Source organism: Peromyscus leucopus, chromosome 18 (genome assembly GCF_004664715.2).
Source record: "Peromyscus leucopus breed LL Stock chromosome 18, UCI_PerLeu_2.1, whole genome shotgun sequence".
Taxonomy (NCBI): Eukaryota; Metazoa; Chordata; class Mammalia; order Rodentia; family Cricetidae; genus Peromyscus; species Peromyscus leucopus.
This window is the reverse complement of record NC_051078.1, coordinates 21825469-21835472: the sequence shown is the minus strand read 5'-3', so window position 1 is coordinate 21835472 and position 10004 is coordinate 21825469. Positions and strand designations below refer to the sequence as shown.

The window sequence follows — 10004 nt, the reverse complement described above, 5'->3', positions numbered from 1 at the left end:
GTGGTGACCCCCCCCCAGCCACCATAAAATTATTTTTTTATTGCTACATCATAACTGTAATTTTGCTACTGTTATGAATTGTAATGTGAGTATTTTTTTTTCTTGGAGCTAGAGAGTTGCCAAAGGGGGCCACGACCCACAGATTGAGAACCTCTGGTGTAGACAGTTAACTTCTAGTACTCATAATTACTCTTAATACCTTGGGGCAGTGAGATGGTGGCCTGCTCCTGAACAGGGGTGCAAGGTCTCTGTGAGCCCTAAGCTGATCTATCTGGAAGAGAAATTCTGCCCCCTGGAAGCCAAGGCTTTCTATACCTTGGTTTTTCTTGGTCCACCAAGACACTGGGACAGATTCGGCAGACCCCCAGGTTATACCCACAGTGCCTCATTCCAAGACAAACATTCATGGCTCTCTGTCCTGGTGTTTGGGTAACAAACATGACTAATCTTACAGATTTCGCTCAGCATTCAAAGCATACCCTGAGAACTCGAAAATAGAAAAGAAAAAAAAAAAGGAATCTTGTACAACTAAGCTGCCCCAACAACACTTAACTTGCCCTTTCTTTGCCAAGTTCTTTTTACTCTGAGGGGCAGCGTTTGAAAGGAATTCCAAAACTCAGGCAGAATGCGAGTTTAAGCTCTCATTGTGGTGGGTTATAAAAGCAGGCAAAATTGTGGATTTACCAGGAATCTGGACCTGCGTGATCCGTGGGGTTACCGGGATGTGAGTCTGGGTGTATCCAGCACCCGGGGTTGTTTATTTAAATGGAGAATTGAAGGAAGAGTTCGCAAACATCCTGTTCCAGGATGTGCGGATGGGCCAGCCTGAGTCTGGGCGAGAGAGGAACTCTGGAGAGACCGGCATCGGCACTGCCCTCTGGCGGCCGCCTGCAGCGCTCACGAATAAAACACACGGCCACCTTCCAGCTCTCCAGGTTACCTAAAGCAAACTCCCCGAGATCGTGGAAGGGAAAGACAGAAGGAGACAGGACGGTAGACAGAGGAAGCGGGAAGCTAAGGAGAGCTCAGCACAGAGGCCCCTGAAGCTGGGTTAGTTAGTCTTCTGCCTGAGCTGTTGAGATCCAGTGAGTAGTGTCCCCATCATATCCCGCCCCTCTCCCACCCCTTCCCACGGTCCCAGAAAGTTGTTCTAGCTGAAAATCTTTATTCGGGATGGATGCGAAGAGGGTTTTGAGACCCTACTTCCTTTCCTAGGTGAGCCACCGCGGGGCTGAGCAGCGGAGCCTTGGGGTGCAGGTTAGCTCAAGCTTGTGGGTCTTGAACTTTTCTACCCTCCACCGGGTGGAGTTCAGGGCTTTCTCCTGTCTTTGTAACAAACTCGGCTCTCCCCAGCAGAGCTAGTGTGGTCCAGGTCTTCAGGTGCCCGAGCCCCAGACGGGGGAGCATTGCCTCAGCCCTTGGGGAATGACGGGAATGCGGAGAATGTCTGGCGCTCCTTTCCAGACCCTCCGGGAAAGGAAGTTTTGGCTCAGAGCGACGCAGGGAGCAATCTTTACCCTTAACCACAGTTACCTGAGGATGTGGAACTGACCTCTGAGCCCAAGTGTTTGCTGGTGGAGTCCTCCCGATCTGCCCGACCTGGGAACAGGGCCTCCTGGGAAAAGTTGCATATCAAATTGATAGATGCGAAATTTTATTTATTTATTTTTAGTGTATGTGCATTGGTGTTTTGCCTGCATGTATGTCTGTGTGAGGGTGCCAGATGCCCTGGAACTGGAGTTATAGACAGTCATGAGCCGCCATGTGGGTGCTGGGAATTGAACTTAGGTCCTCTGGAAGAGCAGCCAGTGCTCTTAACCTCTGGGCTATCTCTCCAGCCTGATGTGAAATTATTTTGCCCCTGATTCTTCATCACGAGTTATTTATTCTTAAGACAGTGGTTCTCAACCTTCCTAATGCTGCGACCATTAAATAGTTTTTCTCATGGTGTGGTGACCCCCAACCATAAAATCATTTCCATTGCTACTTCATGACTGCAGTTTTGCTACTGTTTTGAACCGGAATGTTAATATCTGTGGTTTTTCCAATGGTCTTTGGTGACCTCTCTGAAAGGGTTGTTCAACTTCCAAGGAGGTCATGACCCACAGGTTGAGAACCGCTGCTCTAAGACTTCAGTAGCTAGGGAAAAAAGGAAAAAAAAAATGGGTCAACTGTATATCTCCTATGACCCTTCTTTCCTTCAGGGTTCAGATGTTAGGCACTCTATCTGGTTTGGTATGCCAAAGAGATTCTGAAGTAACTTTATATATACAAAATCCTTAATATATATGTTATATATGTTAATCTTTAGTGTCAACCTTTTCCCTATTAACCCCACTCTTACCCCTTCACCATCCACTCCCCGTCCCCCAGGGCTGCCCTTACTGTAGGATCTGAAGCCTATACTTCCTCTTCCTTGACCTAGTGAGGTTACAGCCCCATGCCTTAACTTGTGCCTACACACACACACAACACACACGTGTATATATATGTCACACACATGTATATATATACATTATACATATGTATATATACATATACATATACACATATGTATATATATATGTATACGTGTGTGTGTGTGTGTGTGTGTGTGTGTGTGTGTGTGTGTATGGCCAGGGCTTAACTCCCAAGTGTCACCACACAACATTTGTTCTGATTCTCCGTTCCCAGTCATAATTTGGTTATACCTGAGTCTGCACTGAATTCACACAAGCATGAGACCACGTCGGCAGGCTCCAACTGCTTTCCCAGCAACCTTTGTGACGGCTGGAATTGCACACGAAGAATGTGATTTGTTTTCTGAGACCGACTCTGGGACCACGAGGCCTCGGAGGCTGGCCCCTGGTTTCAATTAATTAGCTCTTCTCCTGCAAGGTGGCTGGCTTTTGACGAAGACTTCCCATTGCCCTCAACCGCTGCAACCTCGTCACATGGCCACTGCTGTCCCACCCTTTGCTTCCACAGAAGCCTCCTTGGAGGGACAGTGCGCCCTGCATGGTGCAGGAAGTGCAAACATTAACGGGAGAGCAGCCTCGTGAGACTATTTGCTTGGGTCAGGCTATAAACACGAAAGGGTGAGTTTCTTTTTGCTGTAATTGCTACTAAATGTATTCTGTCAAAACTCTCTGCTTTGCTACCTGCTATCAGCTTCACTAATGGCATCTCCGCTCGGTGCCCCCGACTTGTGGCACTTTCAGCTTATTAAAACACGTCGACGGAAAAAAACCTTAGGACTCAGCAGTATTCATTTAAAAAGTTTAAAAGCAGTTGCTTTCCAAGTCCCCGGGTGCCGCCTCCTCTAAAGAGGTGTTAATCCTTAGTGTCAACCCTTCCCATCAACCCCCTCCCTCCACCCTCCCTTCCCCTCCACCCCCAGGGCTGCCTTGCTGCAGGATCTGAAGCCTATACTTCCTCTTCCTTGCCCTAGTGAGGTTGCGGCGTTTCTCTATAGCTGCTTATATAGCTGCTTATAATCTTTCTCTATAGATTGTAGCTGCTTATCTGGCTAGCACTGACTTGATTTTTACATAGAAAACCTGAGGTTTCCGTCTTGAGCTATACACACTGGCTCTTAAGACGCCTCTCCCACCGCCATCCTTAATGGGGCGGCAGGTGACTTTCTCTCCAAGGTGCCGTGTTCTGTTTCACATCATGATACAAGCTTAATTGAAAAGCCTGTTGGTTTAAATCCAACCACTTTTTTTTTTTTTGGTTTGTTTGTTTGTTTGTTTTGAGACAGGGTTTCTCTGTGTTGTTTTGGTGCCTATCCTGGATCTCTCTCTGTAGACCAGGCTGGTCTCGAACTCACAGAGATCCTCCTGGCTCTGCCTCCCGAGTGTTGGGATTCAAGGCATGCGCCACCACCGCCGGGCTAAATCCAACCACCTTTTAGCTTTCTTTGTGGTTGGTAAGAGCCATGAGGAATCCTTTGGCATTTGCCGCTGCCCAGAGTATACAGCCTAAACAAATGGCCCACCCTGTCAACATCAGAATTTCTCTCATGGCTCAGGCGCTAGCTCAGTTCAGAGACTTCGCACCTTTCCACCAAAAGCCACCCTCCACCCCACAACTCGGTGAGGCCATGGCAAGTAACTCACCTACTGCAGTCTCATCCTGTGGAGGGCCCAGTCCAATGCACTCCAAGTAAGAAGGGGCTATGGAGGGACTTGAGCTATTCTGCAAAATGCATCATTTGTTTTCTCTGAAGTCTTCTCCCTCTTCTCATCAGAGAAGAGAGTTGACTGAAAGGTTGACTGCCTTCAACCCCCCGTTCTTCCTATCTGCAAGTTCTTTAAACACGGACCATGATGGAGAGTTTTCTTTTGTTCTTAGTGATAGGCCTTCCTCAACAATCCTTGATACTCAGCACGTGGTACAGTGAAGTAATGAAGACACGGGCAGCAATAAATGTCTCTTCAGGGGAAGCTACATCCTTCTCGTCAGAAGGACGGCATCTCTGGCCTGGGTAGAGATCAAATCGTCCAGTTGGGTCAGTCCATTGGCTGGCCAAACGTCCACTGCTAGGAAAGACAGGACTGCTCCAGGAAGGTAGACTTATCTTAAGCCATTCTAAAAACCTAGGTAGACTAATTATCCCTTTAATGAGATGCTATTTTTTTTTCCTTCCCAGAATTCCTGCTCCGTAGTTCAGTCCCTACCAACCAGCATGTGCTTCTTTGGATCTTTCTAAGACGCAACTTTTTGACTCTTTCCTCTCTTTGTTCGGGAGGTTGGCTAGAACCTAAATTATGCTTCTTCTGGTACTTGGAGACTATAAGAAGAATGCCGCTTCCTCCCACGACCTTTAAAGTCCCTGTTCTGTCTCTCTATTTGTTTCTTCTTTTCCTCTCGGAGTCTTCTTTTTTTTTTTTTAACCTGCTGAAGAAGAGCCTACGCCTCTACAGTTAGCCTTCTTTCCGGGGAGGCAGCCAACCCAGGGGCGGGGAGGGGACATCTCTGCCTAGTGTCTCCTTCAAAGACACTATATAATAAAGTTCTAATAAAGCATTCTATTTGCTTTTGTGTCTTACTGACCTTGTTGGAGTCCTGTGTCCATTTTAAAACTGGGGGTCAGTGAAGGCACTGGGACCCATGGATGCCCGTTCCTGTGGGGTGGGACAGGTACTAGAGAGTCAGCTGTCATGGACACCACAGCTTGTTTCCTCTCTGGGAACACTTTGTTTACCATTTTTCAACATTTTCTTAATTTTTAAAAAATTTTTTATATGCATTGGTGTTTGAGCTGCATATCTGTGTGAGGGAGTCAGATCAACTGGAACTGGAGTTACAGACAGTTATGGTCTGCCATGAGAGTGCTGGGAATTGAACCCTGGTCCTCTGGAAGAGCAGCCGGTGCTCTTAACTGCTGAGCCATCTCTCCAGCTCCTCAATATTCTCTTTCATTGGTCAAGAATCTTGTCCTATTTGTGTGCTTCAGCTCAGATCTCCCAGGAGTGTATGATCCAATTAGGGAACTAATAACAAACCACGCGTGAATTCATTTAAGTGTGCGCAATTTAGTGCTAAGGTTAGGCCCTTGAATTTGCGTACCCGAATCGATTCAGTGGGATAAAGGTCATTATGTCAGAGTTCCCTGGAAATGCATTGCGTTTTCTACTGTGGCAGTGGGTTTTGTAGTTGCCTTTCTCCTGAAATCATGATATGCCTCCAGCTATTCAGGTCTGTGACTCTCCCCCATGCAGTGATGTCTGGGCCTTTCGTAGGGTCAAAGGGCTTTCTCCAACCTCTCGTTGTCTAAGGGACATTACTCTCTTCCTGTGTGTGTGTGTGTGTGTGTGTGTGTGTGTGTGTGTGTGTGTTTTGGTTTTTTGAGACAGGGTTTCTCTGTGCAGCTTTGCGCCTTTCCTGGATCTGGCTTTGTAGACCAGGCTGGCCTCGAACTCACAAAGATCGGCCTGCCTCTGCCTCCCAAGTGCTGGGATTAAAGGCGTGAGCCACCACCGCCCAGCTGGTGTGTGTGTGTGTTTTGACTTGCACTGCATTGGGCGTTTGAGGGCTGCCTGTGATACCCTCTTACACCTTTCTGCAGATAAAGCATCGTCATATGAATAGCTCTGCTCAGGCATTACTGGTTAGAATTGTTTGTAAGGAACAAAAATAAATGAGTCAACAAATGGAGAGAGAGAGAGAGAGAGAGAGAGAGAGAGAGAGAGAGAGAGAGAGAGAGAGAGAGAGAAGATTGGAATGAGCAAGACGTGAAGCTCAGGGTAGCATGGTGCAACACTAAATGGCTAAGAAGCTAATGCAAAATGATAGACTGCATACAGCCCAGAACATCTGTATCTAGCAATTACAAAAAGAGCACATTGAAATTATTGATAAAGTAATTTTGGAAAGTAATTCAGACATATAGGCTTAAAAGGGATGCATTCGACAATGTAGAATGAATGACGTTAGATATCTGTATGTTAATGGTAGCAACGTGAACTACCGCAGACTCCATGCTTATAGCCCACAGCTTCTTTGCAGATGTAAACAAACAGGGTCTACTACAAAGATGGTTTGGGGTGGGCCATTTGGAACCCACATCCCTGGCTGCTACAGACTATGTTAAGAATGCGGAGAGTTGACCTAAACAAAACTAGTCAGATATTCTTTTTCAGATTCCAGATTTATCTCAAAGCTACACTCATGTGGTAGTCAGACCCCAGGGTTCAATGTGAGTATTTGTTACAATTAGGCTTGACTTTGTTGGGCAGAAAGCAAACGAGGAAATATCTAGCAAGATGGAGATTGACGTCTACGGCCATACCACCCTGAACGCGACCGATCTCGTCTGATCTCGGAAGCTAAGCAGGGTCGGGCCTGGTTAGTACTTGGATGGGAGACCGCCTGGGAATACTGGGTGCTGTAGGCTTAAGAGGAAAAAAAAAAAAGATGGAGGTTGACTTTTCTCTCATCTAGATCAAGGCTTATAGGATGAGCTGTTCATGACTCCCAGGGCCTCAGGGCCCTTCTCTACCGTTTCAACAGTAGGATGTGGAAAAACCGGCTTTTAGGGCAAGGGGTAGAAAGGAAGGAGTCTGGATTTGTGGAGCATTTGCTTAATTCCTATGGTGAAAATATTCCGACCATGAACCATTTCAAACCACAAGGATTTCACAAGCAGCTTGCAAATTCCTGAATATTGAACCATCTGCTGTCTCAAGCACAAAAGAGCCTGTTCTGTCTCCCAATTCACGGTTCAGAAGGACCACCCTCCGTCCAGACTTGAGGGTTGCATTTCAGTGAATGGAAAGGAAGAATCTGGAAGCGAAGACTACACTTTGCCCATATTTCCGATATTCTCCAGAATTCTCAAGTAACTCCTTCACTTAGCCCTCATTGCCAAGCTTACATACATGACATCTCAGTGAGAAATGTCTTTATTTGGGGCTGTGGCTTACCACCTTAAAATTTAGATGTCCTGTTATCTTTTATAAAACAGAAGAGAATACATTTGGTGAAAAATGAGTGGTCTGTCACTCACGGCAGGCAACTCCAGTATAAATAAATGGCAAAGAAGGTGGTTTTCAGTCTGGAACTGAGTGACTCTCCAGGAGGGATCTGCAACTCGAGATAGCACAAGATAGGATTGCTGTCTATTCTTTACTTTTATTTACTTTTATTTCCTGAATTTCAAATCACCCGAGGGGACCAATGATTAACTCAAGCAAATGGAAATGGAGTGCTCTATTGGTGAAATTATTAAGGCCACTCCATGAAGTTAAAAGGGAGGTTTATTTTGTGGGGTAACTTACAAGTGAAGGGGTAGTTTATAAAGTCTGGGAAAGGCGTAGTGCAGTCCCGCAGTGTTCTCTGGAGAACTCTGCTCGGTCTACCTTCAGCGTCCAGCATCCAGGGTCCAGGAACCAAGAGAGCCGGCCCATCTGGATCTCGAGTCTTCAGGGTCCTCTCTCGGCCCTGCCTTGTAGGTGTGACAGTTACTGAAGCCTCAATGGGGATTGGCACTTCCAGAACAAAGCTGGAATGGCTACCCACTACATCTCCCCCTTTTGTCTAAATAAGTAGGTTCTAACCTAAAACATGACTATATACAAAGGAATGGTTATCAAATATTGTCCAGAAGTAATGAGGGATAATGACCTAGATAAGATGTAACTACAATCAATGCGAACAATATTAAGCAAGAAACACATACTAGAATCCAGAGAAGTCTAGAGCGTAGGTAGATGGTATGTTACAAAGGTCATTCCAAAAGGTGTCCTATCCTAAAGAACCTGGATCTAATACTTAATATGTTCTATCTAAGATTTTATACACACACACACACACACACACACACACACACACACACACACACTAAGTTGTAACTATAACTGCTAGTCTTCAATCCCATCAAAGACCTGAGAAGGATTTGTCCTGATTGTGGGCCAGTGCCCAGCTACAGTGCCCCTTGTTACAGATCAAGCAGTCTTGGAGAATGTCCACCTTTCAGTACAAGAGTCTCAGTAACTTCAACTCAGATGTGAATGCAGCCATCTAGTTAAAGATGAACTTGCAAAATCACCAGGCTGCCTGCATCCCCATCCCCATCCCGCCCTGATGCAGGAATCTTTTGAAGGCTCCCTTTGTAAGCCCCCCAAAATGAAGAGAGGAAGGAGCTATGTAAGCATGATGGCTTCTCCCAACATCCCTGATTAGGTGAGGGAAACAGACTGAAGATTAGGGACAAAAGTCCTGTTATGTTCAAGCACATTGAACATGACGACTAAGTGCTGTTCATCTGATACTTAAGTCCTTTTTTACCCTGTGGAGGTTTTTTTATTTTTTATTTTTTTAATTTATTTTTTGTTATGTATACAGTGTTCTGCCTGCATGTATGCCTACATACCAGAAGAGGGCACCAGATCTCATTACAGATGGTTGTGAGCCACCATGTGGGTGCTGGGAATTGAACTCGGGACCTCTGGAAGAGCATCCATCTTAACCATCTGAGCCATCTCTCCAGCGCCCCCGTGAAGGTTTAATCATCCAACCATTGGCTTATGTGAAATTCTCTAGTCCTTACCATCATGTGGATTGGCTGGAACGAGTGCCCAGTTTTAGAAATCATAAAACAGTTCCCGACAGAATGAGAATCAGTGGCTGCCTGGTGTGGGTCAGATCCTAGATAGCACAGGAGTTGGTGAGACTATGTATAAGGAAGGGTTGGGGCAGACACAGGATTTCCATGCAGTGGTAGAACGTGAACCTGCTCATGAAGCTGAGGCGCGATGTCTGATGGGATTGAGAGAATGGTAAGTGTGTTGGCCCAGGTTATGCCACGGACGCCGTGAGAACAGGGGGCATGGACATGATGTGGTTAAGGAATGGAATACCACAAGGACCTTGCCAAAATATCTGTTGGAAGGCAACAGGAAACCAGCGGGATTGGCTACCTGGGGGCAAGGGGTGGGGAACCCCAACAAAGGAGTATTCAGTTAACAGAGCAGGGCGTTTGAAGCTATTGAAAAAAAAATACTATTTTTCACAGATTATTCTGGAAGAAGTATTACTCCCTGAATTTTTCATTTGCGTGGCCTAAAAATTCCCTTTTCTGTTTAATCCAGTTAAGCTAAGGAGCCCTGACTAATACACCTGACTAATAGGGCACAGTGAAGCTCTCCTCAGACGTGTGCGTGTGTTCGAACATCTTGTTGAACTACCAATTGCTGGCCTCTCCTCCACAGGGTCTGATGTGGTAACCTGGGGGACAATTCAATAATGTCCGTCTTTGAAATGGGTGTTGATGTCACTGGAAGAGGAATCACACGTTAGCGGTCACTAGGATACAACCTGCCAATTTCAGATGAAAGAACGAATACGTAGAATAAGAGTGAATTCCTTCATTCATCAAATAGGAGAGCAAGTCTAATGGTCTAGGCTTGTAATTGCAGCTGCTTGGGAGGCTGAGACAGGAGGATTAAAAGTTCAAGTCAGGGCTGGAGAGATGGCTCAGAGGTTAAGATCACTGGCTGTTCTTCCAGAGGTCCTGAGTT

General features: G+C 46.0%; 1 non-coding gene across 1 annotated transcript; it reads left to right on the top strand.

The window, feature by feature from the left end:
- The first annotated feature begins 6761 nt into the window (after nt 1–6761).
- Nucleotides 6762–6880, top strand: LOC114695672. The gene has a single exon (XR_003734896.1). It is a non-coding gene; the product is annotated as a 5S ribosomal RNA (ribosomal RNA).
- Nucleotides 6881–10004: the final 3124 nt, after the last annotated feature.